The following is a 16,231-nucleotide window of genomic DNA, read 5'->3' as shown; positions in this document are numbered from 1 at the left end:
AGGGCAATTTAGCATGGCCAATCTACCTAACCTGCACATCTTTGCACTGTGGGGGGCAGCACGGTGGCCTAGTGGTTAGCACAACCGCCTCACGGCGCTGAGGACCCGGGTTCGATCCCGGCTCTGGGTCACTGTCCGTGTGGAGTTTGCACATTCTCCCCGTGTCTGCGTGGGTTTCACCCCCACAACCCAAAAATGTGCAGAGTAGGTGGATTGGCCACGCTAAATTGCCCCCTTAATTGGAAAAAATAATTGGCTAATCTAAATTAAAAAAAAAAAAAAAAATCTTTGCACTGTGGGAGGAAACCGGAGCCCCCGGAGGAAACCCACGCAGACACGGGGAGAACTTGCATACTCCACACAGACAGTGACCCAGCCGGGAATCGAACCTGGGACCCTGACACTGTGAAGCCACAGTGCTATCCACTTGTGCTACCGTGCTGCCCATTGACTGACGGGGTCGGGTTAAAGTGTTGAGTCACAATGCGACGAGTTGATCGAATGAGTGTGTATCTGGTGCTGCCAGGTAGGTAAGACCCCTGATCACTCTGAATGTGAGCCCCAGCGGGCCATTAACAGTATGACCATCTGGCGCTCGTTCTCCGTGATGTTGTTGGCCCGGAAAAAGTAACAGTTTATTTCTGCGTTCTGGTTCCAGTCTTCAAAACCGTTGTTAAATGCAGCTACTCACCCACATAGGAAACAGGAAATCCATACCGAGTAAAATGAAGAACTTTGATTTATTTACAATTATGGTATATAAATTTCCCTTACTGGCTGATGTTTTATACCGTACTAAATGGAGTTCCTCCGCCCCTCAGCAGGGGAGCCAGTACTCCACGAGAACCTTGGCGAGGATAATCATTCTCACCCCGTAATGTTTACTGGTCTGAATCCCGCAGAGGCTACTCTCGCGTTGCTGGTGGCAGCCAAGGTAGGCAGACCCTGGAGAAGGTGGCAGCAGCGTTGATGCAGGTTGGAGATAGTGCCCCATGTGCAGGGGACACACCCTGAAGACCTGGCCATCCATCAGGCCAAGGAGGAACCCGGGGGCAGGGAATAGGCCAATGACGGCCCAAGGTGTACAGGCATCATTGGTCTTTCGATGCTATGATGGATAGAATATGCCGAAGGAGACTTGGTCTCAACAAAGAGACGGTGCGGCACAGTGCCATGTCCTCGCAGTCTTGGAACCCTGTGGAGGAGGAGGACACCAGCTGCCTGTGGCCATGAAGGCCACCACAGCCCTGAACCTTTATGCAACCGGCTCATTTCAAGGCTTGAGTGGGGACCTGTGCAGCATTTCTCAAGTTACAGCCCACAGATGCATGCAGGAGGTCACGGATGCCCTGTATACCCAGGTATCCAACTATATTACCTTCAACCTGGACTAGGCCAACCAAGATGCCTGGACTTCAGGGTTCTCCGCCATTGCTGGTATGCCCCAGGCTCAGGGGATAATAGATGGTGGCATGACACTGGGGCATCAGGGAGTTCCCTTCAATAACAAGAAGGGGTCCCATTCGCTGAATGTTCAGATTGTATGTGACCACAATCTCCGTATCATGCACGTGTGTGCACGCTTCCCAGGAGCGTCAGTGACAGCTACATCCTGGGGCACTCAGAGATTCCCGGCGTAATTGAGGACTACCCCAGGATGACGGTTCAACTCTTGGGGGACAAGGGGTACCCGCTGAGGTCCTGGCTGATGATGCTGGTGCGATGGCCTGAGACCGAAGCGGAGACCAGATATAATGAGGCTCATGCTGTCATCCGTGCTGCATTGAGCGGTGCATCGGACTGCTCAAAATGCGGTTCCGATGCCTGTACCGCTCACGTGGTGCCTAGCAGTACACCCAAGAGCGGTTCCCATTTTGTGGTGGTCTGCTGTGCCCTCCAAAACCTGGCACAGCACCAGAGGGACATGTTGGAGGAGGACGAGGAGGGACATACAATCTCGTTGAAGGAAGATGAGGAGGCAGACCAGGAGGGACAGGAGGATGAGCCCAAGAAGGAATCGCAAATGGAGTGGGATGACGTAGGACAGGCGGCTTCAGGGGTCCAGCATGCCCAGAGAACCAAGGAGGCCCTCATCCATAACAGATTCACATAGGACGAGGCTCTGTCCATCAGATCAACCCCTCCTCCCATATCCTCCTTTCCCCCAATCCCCCCTACCCTTATTTCTTCCGTCCGCCCCGAATCTCCCGCCTCCTCCCCAAATCCCCTTGCTTCCCTCCCCATCACACAACCCCCTCCCCGGCTATCCTGTTCCACCCTCGAAGGATCTGTATAATATCACTCCAGGGTGATGAGCCTGTGTTGGCACTGTCAACAGGTCGCTATACAAGGAGAGTGATGATCACTCGTTGTGAAGAAAGCTCTAGTGTTCCTCAGTTTCTGCAAATGTCTGACTCCTGTCTTTCTGCTGACAGCGAGCTCACACCCAGCCTCTGAACAGGGTCGGCATCAGAGGCTTTGATCTAGGGCCACTATGACCGGGCATTGGATGAGCAGAGGGCAACAATGGGTGGGGTTGTAGGCAGGTCTTCCATGAAGATTAACGTGACTTCACATGCATCAGGTGTAATATTTTTCAATACTGGACATTGGACATTTCCATTTCCCCTAGCTGTAGATAGTGTCCCATCTAGTGGCCACTCAGTGATCCTCAATTTCCATGACCTTTCATAGCTTACTGCTATATCTAGGTGTGTCCCCAGGATACACATCAGAGGTGGAGGCAGTCTGCTGCCTTTCGCGACCTGTGGCCTTTGATGCCCTTGTCAGACGTCCTCTGGAGGGCCTGGAGTTGGGAGCCCTGGCCAACTTAGTGGTGTCACTGGTGTTGCCTGCAAGGATTGAAGATTGCCGGATGTGCAACATGCATTATTGATTCATTCTGTACAGTGCAACCCAAGATATAGATTCCTTGTCACTGAGAGATGCGACTCAGTCATGGGCATTCTGGTACAATTGTTTCAGAAATGCGATATATAAAATCGAACTGTCGCGAAATTAATGCAAGAAATGTTCGATATTTGAATATATTTTACATTCCAATGTAATTATTTTCCATTATTTTCCCAGATATGTCGTTGCGCACAGCTATTTCCAAAGTAATTTCACCACTTATGAAACAGAAAGCAAGTTCTTCATTTCCTGCCTCATTTAACCATGAAAAAATGCGAAACTATAAGATGCAATGTTGTAGCTTTGCAAAGAGATAGTCAGGTGTACATTGATAATTACTGTCTGAAGAAGAGTCATGCGGAGTTGAAGCGGGAACTCGGTTTCTCTCAGGGTGACACGGTCGCACAGTGGTTAGCACTGCTGCCTCATGGCACCGCGGACCCGGTTTCGATCCCAGACCCGGGTTACTGTCCGTGTGGAGCTTGCACATTCTCCCCCTGTCTGCGTGGGTCTCTCCCCCACAACCCAAAGATGTGCAGAGTAGGTGGATTGGCCACGGCTAAATTGCCCCCTAATTGGAAAAATATTTTAAAACTCTGTTTCTCTCTGCACAGAACTGCTGAGCCATTTGGCATTTTCTGTTTTTATTTCAGATTTGCAACATCCGCAGTATTTTGCTTCTATGTCAGTTGTACGTTCCTCCAAAGCATTTGATAGTTTCATTACTCTGTGCGTCAGAGCCATGAGAGCCTCGAGCAAGAATAGAAATTTAAGCTACACATTTGACCCAGTGACCTGTGCATTCACAATGAGATCTGTGAATTTGACTATTCTCCTCATTCACATACACACATTGTCGATGTGCCTGGTGATGTCTGGTTTTGCCTACAACTTGTGTTGATAATGAACCTTACCTTGTCCCTCCGCTAAATAAAAATGGAACATGAACAATTTATTTCAATTCAGAATCTGCCTCTTCACATTCAGGGAAGAAATTACGAAAAAAACTCCACCAAATGTAAAGATTTTTATCGGAGTCGGGTGGTTGGGAGAAGATTCCTAGACGGACTTAAACTCTGCTAGCAAATGCTAGTTTAAAATTTCACATATCACTGAGAAAATCTTCCACTGTGTTTTATTCATCAGGTTTGACATTTCCTGCATTACACACATTGTCATGTCTGATTAAAGCACAACAATGACAGCATTATCAGTACAAAGATCCACTCCTGATGATTTGTGTATAAAATTGGATCACTAATAAAGCACAAAACTCATTCCAATATTGAAATGAAATTGTTTAATCAAATTGACCTCATAATGCTTCAACCACACAAATAAATATATTATCTTCATAATGCACAAATTGGATTATGAAAGTGACATTGAAAGAATTACATGAAATGAGACCATTCCTAAAGTGTGTTTCACTTTGTAGAAAACACTGTAGAAATTTAATTTCATGCATTGAATGTTTTTGCAGCTTTATCCTATTATTTTTTGTTATTTAAAAAAAATCCTTTATTATCACAAGTAGGCTTACTTTAACACTGCAATGAAATTATTGTGAAGAGCCCCTAGTAGCCACATTCCAGCACCTGTTCAGGTACACAGAGGGAGAATTCAGCATTCTCAGCTGGTAGAGGAATTGAACCCACGCTACTGGCCTTATTCTGCAGCGCAAACCAGCTGTCTAGTCCAGAGCTAAACCAGCTCTGCTAATGATGTGGAGATGCCGGTTTTGGACTGGGGTGAGCACAGTAAGAAGTCTTACGACACCAGGTTAAAATCCAATAGGTTTGTTTCAAATCACTAGCTTTCGGCGCACTGCTCCTTCCTCAGGTGAATGAAGAGGTATGTTCCAGAAACATATATATAGACAAAGTCAAAGATGCAAGACAATGCTTAGAATGCGAGCATTTGTAGGTAATTAAGCCTTTACAGATCCAGAGATGGGGTAACCCCAGGTTAAAGAGGTGTGAAAGCCAGGACAGTTGGTAAGATTTTGCAAGTCCAGGCCAGATGGTGGGGGGGTGAATGTAATGCGACATGAATCCCAGGTCCCGGTTGAGGGCACGCTCATGTGTGCGGAACTTGGCTATAAGTTTCTGCTCCGCGATTCTGTGTTGTCCTGAAGGCCGCCTTGGAGAACGCTTATCCGGAGATCCGAGACTGAATGCCCTTGACTGCTGAAGTATTCCCTGACTGGAAGGGAGTATTCCTGCCTGGCGATTGTCGCATGATGTCCCTTCACCCGTTGTTGCAGCGTCTGCATGGTCTTGCCAATGTACCACGCTTCGGGGCATCCTTTCCTGCAGCGTATGAGGTAGACAACATTGGCCGACTCGCACGAGTATCTACCGCGTGTCATAATATGCACCCATGCACATCATGAGGTAAAAGCAGGCAGTGACAGATACCCAGGTGAGCCAATTAATGTACAGAACAGAACACAACCAATCACATGACAGAACACCAGAGGGGGACTTACACCTATAAAACACACGAGGCATCAGCACTCTGCCTCTTTCCACTGGTCATAGCTATAGTGATAGTCAGGGTGTACAAATCATTCAACACCTCCAACACGTGGACAAGAGCTAGCCTGGTCTAGATAGTTAGCTTTAGTTTACTTAGGGTAGTAGAGAGTCAACCCACAGGCAGCTGTGTGTTCTGTTGCTAGAGTTCAATAAATCTTTTATTGAACCAACGCCTTCGTTTGGTGTATACTTGATCAGTTAATTGCATCGTGTGCAATCCGTATTACCCTAGGGTGAACAACACGACACCGCGTACCTGGTGGGTGGTGTTCTCACATGTCATGGTGGTACCCATGTTGATGATCTGGCACGTCTTGCAGAGATTGCCATGGCAGGGTTGTGTAGTGTCATGGCAGCTGTTCTGAAGGCTGGGTAGTTTGCTGCAAGCGACGGTTTGTTTGAGGTTGCATGGTTGTTTGAAGGCAAGTAGTGGGGGTGTGGGGGTGACCTTGGCAAGATGTTCATCTTCATCGATGACGTGTCGAAGGCTGCTTTCTTCATCACTCGGTCCTGAGCTTGAAATTGACTTTGGCTGTCGAACTACCATTCCTGGCATCCACTTGGCGCTGTCCTGGGAGTTCCTAACGTAAACTGTGTCACCTGGTCCGAACTGCCTGCCCGCGACCACCTGTCTGGAGAATGCCCCAGCTGCTCCTGATTGTGGTGCACCTTCCTGTCAATACCTGGGAATGCGAAGCTGAGGCGAGTCCAGAGACTTCAGCCCATTTAAATCTCTGCCAGCTCTACACAGTTTGTAGCATGTGTGGTGGTACAGTAACAATATAAAAATCTGGCCAGGTGTGTGTCAAGATGTACTTTTTCAAGCCTCTTTGCACCGCCCTTTCGGCCAGCCCATTCAAAGCCAGCTGGCATGGGCCTGTGCAGATGTGCCGCACGAAGCCTTCACGAAATTCCCGAACACTTCGTTAGTAAAAGGCGTGCCTTTGTTGGCGACCAAAATCTCCGGGTTACCGTGTGTACTGAATGAGAGTCGCAGGTTTTCAATTGTTGCGCTCAAAGTAGTGAACAGCATCCTGTGGAACTCGAGCCACTTTGCATAGGCATCCACAGCGACTAAAAACATTGAACCCAGGACCAGGAAGGAACCGGCAAAGTCGGCATGAAGCCGCACTCAAGGCCGACCTGGCCATGCACATGGGTGAAGAGATGCGGCGGGTGGGAGCTTTTGTTGATCCTGGCAAATGCCGCACTGCTGAGCCAGTCGCGCTATCTCCACATCCAGGTCTGGCTGCCAGACGTAACTTCGGACGAGCATTTTCATTTTTGACACACCAGGGTGCCTGTTATGCGAATGTCGCAGTATAAAGTCCTGACCCTTGTGTGGGACCACGACGCGAATGCCCTTTAAAAGGTTCTCGTCTTCAATGCTGAAACTGAGATTTTAGTTGAAAAGCCTTTAACCTGTTGGGCAGTTTCCGGTGTTGACCACCATTTAGCACAATATGGCGGATCTTGGACAATAAAGGATCTGTTTGAGTTCATTCATGCTTTTTGGGCCGTCATGACTGGCAATGTATCCATGGACTACCACTTCATCAGCTCTGGGGGGGGATGTCAGAGGTCATGTCGGTAGCTATAATCTACTCAGTGGATCTGCTTTTCCAATCCGTGTGCATGGTCGGTGCTTGAATGCGTATTCATTTGCTGCCAACAAGAGGCTCCATCTCCTTGTCCTCCTTGAAGAATCCCAACAACAGTTTGTGGTCTGTCAGTATCGTAAAACGGTGCCCATACATGCATTGACGGGACTTTGCGACTGCGTAACCTATGGCCAATCCTTCTTTCTCGATTTGCATGTATGTTATCTTTGCTGCTGCTAGTGTCCCGAAGACAAATGCAATTGGTCGCTCTCTGCTGTAGTCCATGCAATGTGACAACATGGCGCCAATGTCGATCACCAGTGGTTTGGCTGGATCGTGGTGCATCAGCAGGCCGGATGAAGTTAGTTTTCTCTTCACTTGTGTGAGCATCTCTTCCTGTTGGCTCTCCACGTCTTTGGCTGATTTTGTTTATCAAGCTGTGCAGGGAGGTGAGCAAGATTACGAATCAGGGATGAATTTTCCGTAATAATTCACTCGCCCCAGAAATGAGAGCGGTTCAGTTGTGTTCTCCGGTGCGGGGGCCTGTTGGATTGCTCGCACCTTCTCTTCTACTGGGTGTAGCCCATCCCGGGTCTGCAGGGTAGCTTAAGTAAATGACATCCCTGGCGAGGAAAACGTACTTCTCTCTTTTGAGGCAGACGCCCGATTCTGAAAAGCAACAGAGTGCCTTGTCCAAGTTCCTCAGGTGTTCTCGCTCTGTTATCTCCATGACCAATACATCATCCAAAAAAACGCCACACCAGGCAGGCCCCTCAGAATGTTTTCCATGATTGACTGGCCAACGACACACTGAAGGGAAATCACTGAAGGGAAATTATAAAGGCCCCTGTGGGGATTTATGGTCATGTATTGTCTGGACTCAAGGTCTAATTCCAGCTGAAGATAGGCATGACTCATGTCAAGTTTTGCAAATGAATGACCTCCAGCCAATTTTGCAAATAAGTTGTTGATGCGTGGCATCAGATGCCTATCCCTAGGAGGCCCTATTCACTGTCAATTTATGGCAGTCGCAAAGCCAAAATTTTTTACCCGGTTTAAGGACGGTGGCTACCAGTGCTGTTCAATCAGCGGATTTTACCGGCTGAATGATCCCGAGCACCTCTAATCGAGTGAGCTCTGCCTCAACTTTCGCTAGTAGCGCATAGGAGACTGAACGGGCCCAAATATATTTAGGCTGTACATCAGGGTCAACATGAATTTTTGCCAAGTGTCACTTGATGTTCCCAAGCTCGGCTTGGGAAACTTCAGGATATTTCCACCAACACCTCATAGAGGCCTCCTGTACTCATCGGAAAAATCTGCTAACAATATAGGCACCGCAACCAATCACGGCTCAGCAGAGTAGGGCCTTACCCTTGTATGGCAATCAAAGGCAGCCTTACCGATTGCTGCCCATAAATCAATGGGGTTATCGTGGTCCCCACTATGGCATATGGTTCCCCCCTCTTGGTTGCCAGTCTTGCCTCCGTATTGTGTAAAGTCAACTGTTGTACTCCTGACTGAATTTTTTCGATTGATTGAGACTGCGGCTCCTGTGGCCAATTCTATTACGAGAGGGTGACTGTTTACTTGGACGGTGATCCGAATGGGGGCAACTGTAGGTGCCGCAATGCAGTTCAGCATTCATACATTCATCGTCAGGTTGTTCCAAATGAAAAGTACGGGCTCTGGGTTGCCGACTACTGCGGGTTTGCTGGCCAACCTGTGGCTTTTGCTCCCCGTGATTTTTCTAGCTGCATGCCTCAAATCGCCTGGGGTCTCCCTCAACCGATTTGGGGAATGTCTCTGGCCTAGAAGTCACTGAAGTCCTAGACCCGCGGCCCTGGCCTCGGCGGTGTTCACCCCAAGGCGGAGATCCCTAATCCGGGGGCGCTGAATGCTGGGAAGTGGTACACCCCACACTGTTCACCTCCATTCCTTGGAGCTCCTGTATTCCCTTTTCTGCACTCTCTCTTGAGAGCAATATTTCTACGGCCTTCTTAAGGTCTAATAATGTCTTGGGCAGTTACTTTTGCTGGGTCGGCATATTGTTCAATCTACAAACTAAACATTCCCGCAGCATCCCGGGATAGAAAGTGTGTTGTTCCTCGTGTCTTAATAAAGCTCGTAGTCTCAAAGTTGGAGAAGATGCTTTATTGTGAATTTGTTCTGTCTTCAGAGCTTAACTTACGGCTACCTCAAATGCTGCCTGCCTGTCCTGTGTCCTGCTGCCAAGTCCTGCCTTCCGTGAAGTGTGTCCTCACTTCCTGTCCCTGTGCATTTATAGCTCTCCCATGCTCCCTCTAGTGCTTGCTCAGTTGTATTGCATCTATACTGATACACAATCACCACATCTCCTTTTTTTCTTTACATATTTTCTGTACATCGTTAAAGAAAATTGTACAAAACAGTTACTTATGATATGTGTATCTATACAAGTGATGGTGCTATTGCATATTTTACAAAGCCAATTTATATTTATGAGTCCAATCTTAATAAAAACATTTATGAGTCCAAACGTGATGAATTTGTTCACTGAGTTTTTTCTTTTGTTGTTGTTGACGTGGTGATATTGATATTGCAACTCCGTTGTGAATGTTGTCGGTGTTCTTGTTATTTTAAGTAACCAATACGTCATCCTATGGTGTTTGCATGGTCGAACCACTGATGTTGACTAACATGGACTTTTTTCTGTGCTTGTGGTATCGATTTAGTATGTCATCTGCCTTGAAATCTGGTGTGCTTGCTTGTTCTGGAGCAGATGTGAGTTTGTGCGATTCGTTGTCATCCCATGGCATGTTTTTAGTCTTGTCATTGCTTTGCAGTGTGCTGTGGCATTGTCCTTCATGTGCAGAGTTGTACCATTTTGTACAAGTCGTAGTTTCATTGCTGTTGCTTCTGTCGTTCCTGTCTTTGTTGTTTTCGTTGCCGTTCTTGTTGCTGTTTTTGTCATTTCTGTCTTTGTTGTTGTCGCTATCTTTGTTATGCTTCTTGTTGGTTTTGTTGTTCTTCTGTAGTTTTTGTCATTCTGCTTGTAGTTTTTGTTGGTGCTGTTGTTCTTGTTTCTGCAGTGCTTCTTGCGATTTTTGTTGTTCTTATAGCGCTTCATGTTGCTTTTGTTCTTGCTGTTGTTGTTCTCGTTTTTGCTGTGCTTCTTGTGGCTTTTGTTTTTCTTGTTATGCTCAATGAGTGTCCCGTGTGGATAATTTGAGTCATTGTCACAGTTGTTGGTGCGAGTATCCTTTGTGGAATCTGTTACATTGAACGTTTCGTCTCGAGAATGGTGAGAATGATCTGATGTTGCATTGATGCTGGTGACATCAGTCATTTGTGGTCGATTTGATTTGTCGTCTTTGCTTTCTTGGTGCACCTCTTCTGGAGTCAAATTTTTCACGATTTCATTTGACGCGGTCACTCTGGATTCTTGGTGCTCCTCTTCTGGAGTCAAAATCTGCATGGTTTCTATTGGCGTGGTCTCACTGGACTCTTGGGTGGCCCCACTCTGTGCTTCTCTACAGACAAGCTGAGAACTGTCAATCTCGCTGTGATCCTGTACCTCCTGTATGTCGAGTGTGATCACCTTGTCACTGTTTTCGCATGCAGTGGGGGGTAGATGTACATTGTCTTCTTCTTGATTATTTGAGCGTGGTAGACTTTCATAGTCTGCTTGTGTTTGCTCAGATACAGGTTGATCTTCATGGTCTTGGTCATGCATGGTGTTCGCCAGGGAGTGTTTGCTTGCTTCCCTTTTGGAGTCTTTCATCACTCTCACTGTGGAGCCTGTCATCGTTCTCTCTGTGGAGTCTTTCTGTGCTCTCTGTGTGGCGTCGTCTTCGTCTTGGGTATTGCTGTCATCCAATGTATCGACAATCTGCCATGCCACCATGGTGTTGGATTCATCTACTACGAGTAGATTCGTGTTGAGCTTTGCGACCGTGTCGCTGATGCTGTGATCAGCATATCCGAATAACTCAGCCATATCTGAGTAGTATTCTTCGAAAACCAAATCATCTTTTTTTACTTCAGATTAGGTATCGTTGTCTTCACCATTTTTTGCATATCCGAATAACTCAGCCATGTCTGAGTAGTATTGTTCGAAAAACAAATCATCTTTTTTTGTTTCGGATTTTTTTTTTGTTCTCTTCACTTTGGGTGTTGCAGATTGCTTTTTTCAGGGTGTTGTGAGTTATTTTCAACTGCTGGTTTAAGTTCAGGCATTTTTCTGTGTTCTTTTCCTTTCGATCTGAACTGGACCTCAGCGTTTTGGCTTTGTGAAAAATTCAAGTTAGTTCTTCTTTTTGATCTGTACTTTTCACTCGCGATTTCTTGACTGAACCCTTTCTGTTCTGATTTTGATTGTTTGAGTTTTACATCACTGTGCAGTTTAGCCTCTAAGCATACCGTTCTGTTCAAATTCCATACAGTACTCTCCAAATTTTTTTAGTATTATTTGTAAGTTGTTGCTGTCTTCATCTTTTGAGTATTTAAATCCATTATATACTTTCCTAGCTTCATGTCCTGCGATGAGCATTGCTATTTTAATTTCGTCTGAGGCTGCTGCTACATCATTAGCTATGATATAAAAATCGAACATTTGTTTAAATAGTTTCCAGACATTTCTTACATTGCCGGTCATGTCCAGCTGAGGTGGGGTTCCAAGCCACATCCTCGGATAAGCGATGTCTTCCCAAGTCGAATGTCCAGTAGGAGTTTTTCTTGCCATTTTGGTTTTTCTGCGTCTGCAGTTGAGTTGTCTTGTAGTAAGCGTCTGAAGTTACTCCTTGGTACCATGTGTTGTTCCTCGTGTCTTAATAAAGCTCGTAGTCTCAAAGTTGGAGAAGATGCTTTATTGTGAATTTGTTCTGTCTACAGAGCATAACTTACGGCTACCTCAAATGCTGCCTGCCTGTCCTGTGTCCTGCTGCCAAGTCCTGCCTTCCGTGAAGTGTGTCCTCACTTCCTGTCCCTGTGCATTTATAGCTCTCCCGTGATCCCTCTAGTGCTTGCTCAGTTGTATTGCATCTATACTGATACACAATCACCACAGAAAAGTCAATAATACAGCGCTGGCCCCGCACCTGCGGGAGATGTTCACAGACTCGCTAGCTAGCGGCACACTGCCACCCACGCTAGCACAGGCCTCAATCTCGCTGATACCTAAGAAAGACAAAGACTCAACGGAATGTGGTCAAACAGACCCATATCTCTGCTGAACGCAGACGCCAAAATACTGGCCAAAATCCTAGCCAAAAGGCTAGAAGACTGTGTACCTGAGGTGGTCACAGAGGACCAGACGGGCTTCGTCAAAGGTAGACAGCTTACCTCGAACATCAGGTGCCTGCTGAACGTGATAATGACCCCCTCCGGGGAGAGAACACCAGAGGTGATCATCTCCCTCGACGCAGAAAAGGCCTTCGACAGAGTCGAATGGAAATACCTCATAGAGGTACTGGAGCGGTTCGGGCTTGGAACAGGGTTCACCGCTTCTTCGAGGCTATGTCCAAAGTGGTGGGGGTGAGGGTGGAGCCATGCCCGATAGTGGCGGTCTTCGGGGTTTCAGACCAGCCAGATCTATTCCTGGGGAGGAGGGCGGACGCCCTTGCCTTTGCCTCCCTGATCGCCCGCCGTAGAATCATGTTTGGCTGGCGGTCAGCAGCACCACCCAGAGCTGCAGACTGGCTGTCCGATCTCTCGGAATCTCTCCAAATGGAGAAAATCAAATTCGCCATCAGAGGGTCAGACGACGGCCCTCCACAGAACGTGGGAGCCATTCATGCAATTGTTCCGGGACCTGTAGGGGCAGCAGGGTAGCATGGTGGTTAGCATAAATGCTTCACAGCTCCAGGGTCCCAGGTTCGATTCCCGGCTGGGTCACTGTCTGTGTGGAGTCTGCACGTCCTCCCCCTGTGTGCGTGGGTTTCCTCCGGGTGCTCCGGTTTCCTCCTGCAGTCCAAAGATGTGCGGGTTAGGTGGATTGGCCATGCTAAATTGCCCGTAGTGTCCTAATAAAAGTAAGGTTAAGGGGGGGGGCGTTGTTGGGTTATCGGTATAGGGTGGATACGTGGGTTTGAGTAGGGAGATCATGGCTCGGCACAACATTGAGGGCCGAAGGGCCTGTTCTGTGCTGTACTGTTCTATGTTCTATGTATGTGGCCAACAAACAAGAGGAAAAATAGTCGGGTGGCCAAGAATCAGGGGAAAATGGATGGGAATCGGGGGAAGGTTGTCGGGGCGGGGGGGGGGGGGGGCGCTACGGGTCCGTTATGGGGGTTTGATGGCTAGCTAAGGCCCAAAACCAAACTGTAAATAAATGCCTATAAACATATGCCTCAGCCATATTGGGGAATGTAAAATATGTATGCCGGCTAAAGAGGGGCGGCCACAGTTATTATTACGAAGATGCTTACCTGTAAATATATATGTTAATTTTTCCATGTTCTTTTTTTTTCTCTCTCTAACAATTTGTAATTTGTTCAATATAAAACATGAAAACTGAATAAAAAACATTTAAAAAAAAAAGAAAAGTCAATAATCACTTAATTCAGCTTGTTTCCTTAAATTCATTAAGAACTCAGTAACAGATTCCCCTGATGTCCTCCCACCTGTGTGAAACCAGTAGCATTGCATGATGACTGACGACTTGGGATCATAATCATTCACCACTAGTGCTACCAGCCGGAGCAGTGGGGTACATGAGACTTTTTATCACACTGAAGGTGGGGGCTCCACAGGCAGTCAGGAGTATTACTGTCTGTCGCATATCTCCAGTTACAGCGTTAACCCAGACAAAGTATCACTGTGCGTATTGCATCCAATCCTCCACGCTAGAATCAAACACATCCAGGGGCAAAGAATGGCATTTTGGAATCAGTGCAAACCTTATTCTGGTAGTCTGGTAGGAGATGGCCGTTTTCCCAATAGTTAGCAGCGTTGACTAGCTCTATTTTTATTCCCGTCACTAATTTTGTTTTTGTAAATTTTGAGTACCCAATTTTTTTTTATCAATGGAGGGGCCATTTAGGGTGGCCGATCCACTTACATTACACATCTTTGGGTTGTGGAGGTGAGACCCACGCAGACACAGGGACAATGTGCAACCTCCACATGGATAGTGTCCAGGGCCGGGATCGAACCCGGGTCCTCAGCACTGTAGGTAGCAATGCTAACCACTGTGCCACCGGGCTGCCCTCCCGTCACCAATTTAGGATCCACAGAGAAGTCCAAACAAGAGACGTAAAGAAAGTAGTTTTATTGCGAGTAAACTATAGTCACAGTATACTTCAGGTCCCAGATGGGAGGAAACATGCTCGGCTCCCATATGGGCCGCCCTTAATGGTAGAATCCATTTATTCCACTGATGGGCCTCCACACCGCAGTGGGGAAGCTCATATTCTGTCTCAGTAGGTCTCGTGCAAGTTACACAGTGGTTAGCACTCTGCTTCACAACGCCAGAGTCCCAGGTTCGATTCCCGGCTTGGGTCACTGTCTGTGTGGAGTCTGCACATTCTCTCCGTGTCTGCGTGGGTTTCCTCCGGGTGCTCCGGTTTCCTCCCACAAGCCCGAAAGATGCGCTGCTAGGTGAATTGGACATTCCGAATTCAGTGAACCCAAACAGGCATATGAATGTGGCGACTAGGGGCTTTTCACAGTAACTTCATTGCAGTGTTAATGTAATCCTACTTGTGATAATAATCAAAATTATTATTTTAAATGTATCACTGTAACTTCACTGTCGCTGTGTCAAAATTCTGGAATTCCCTTCCCAACAGCACTATGAGTGGGCCTACACCTCAGGGACTGCAGCGCTCCAAGAAGGCAGCTCACCACCCACCATCTTCCCAAGGGCAATTAGGGATGGGCAATTGTCTAGCCAGTGACATCCATGTCCCAAAAATGAATTTGTTAGATGTATATTTGTTGGTTAATATTATTGCAAGATAGAAGAATGGTTACAGGGTTACAGCCCTGAGGGAAGGGCTGTAGATGTCATATACATGGACTTTAGTAAGGCATTTGATAAGGTTTCCCATGGCAGGTTGATGGAAAAAGTGAAGTTGTATGGGGTTCAGGGTGTACTAGCTAGATGGATAAAGAACTGGCTGGGCAACAGGAGACAGAGAGTAGTGGTGGAAGGGTGTGTCTCAAAATGGAGAAGGGTGACTAGTGGTGTTCCACAGGGATCCGTGCTCGGACCACTGTTGTTTGTGATCTACATAAATGTCCTGGAGGAAGGTATAGGTGGTCTGATTAGCAAGTTTGCAGATGATACTAAGATTGGTGGAGTTGCAGATAGCGAGGAGGACTGTCAGAGAATACAACAAAATATAGATAGATTGGAGAGTTGGGCAGAGAAATGGCAGATGGAGTTCAATCCAGGCAAATGCGAGGTGATGCATTTTGGAAGATCTAATTCAAGGGCGGATTTTACGCAGAGGGTGGTGGGTGCCTGGAACGCTTCACCAGCGGAGGTGGTAGAGGCGGGCACGATAGCATCATTTAAGAGGCATCTAGACAGGTATATGAACGGGCAGCAACAGAGGGAAGTAGACCTTGGAAAATAGGAGACAGGTTTAGATAAAGGATCTGGATCGGCACAGGCTGGGAGGGCCGAAGGGCCTGTTCCTGTGCTGTAATTTTCTTTGTTCTTTGTTATGGAGAATGAGTCTGGAATCAGGACAGAGACCATCAGTAATGAGGGTCAGAATGTCTTTGAAACCTTCAACTTCATGAAGCTTCTGAAGATTTAACCAATCTCACAGAAAGATAATGTTATTTTTACAAAGAAAACAGTAAAATCATATTTTGTTATGAATCTGCCATGACTTCTTCCAGCGGGCGGGAGATACAGAAGTCTGAGAACGCGCACGAACAGACTCAAAAACAGCTTCTTCCCCGCTGTCACCAGACTCCTAAATGACCCTCTTATTGACTGACCTCATTAACACTACACCCTGTATGCTTCATCCAATGCCAGTGCTTATGTAGTTACATTGTATATCTTGTGTTTCCCTATTATGTATTCTCATGTATTTTCTTGTATTTTCTTGAATTTTGTTTAATTCCCTTTTCTTCCATGTACTGAATGATCTGTTGAGCTGCTTACAGAAAAATATTTTTCACTGTACCTCGGTACACGTGACAATAAACAAATCCAATCCAATCCAATCCAATGATCTA

The sequence above is a fragment of the Scyliorhinus canicula genome, chromosome 1, assembly GCF_902713615.1.
Source record: "Scyliorhinus canicula chromosome 1, sScyCan1.1, whole genome shotgun sequence".
Classification (NCBI taxonomy): domain Eukaryota; kingdom Metazoa; phylum Chordata; class Chondrichthyes; order Carcharhiniformes; family Scyliorhinidae; genus Scyliorhinus; species Scyliorhinus canicula.
The sequence above is the reverse complement of the archived record's forward strand: the minus strand, read 5'-3'. Positions refer to the sequence as shown.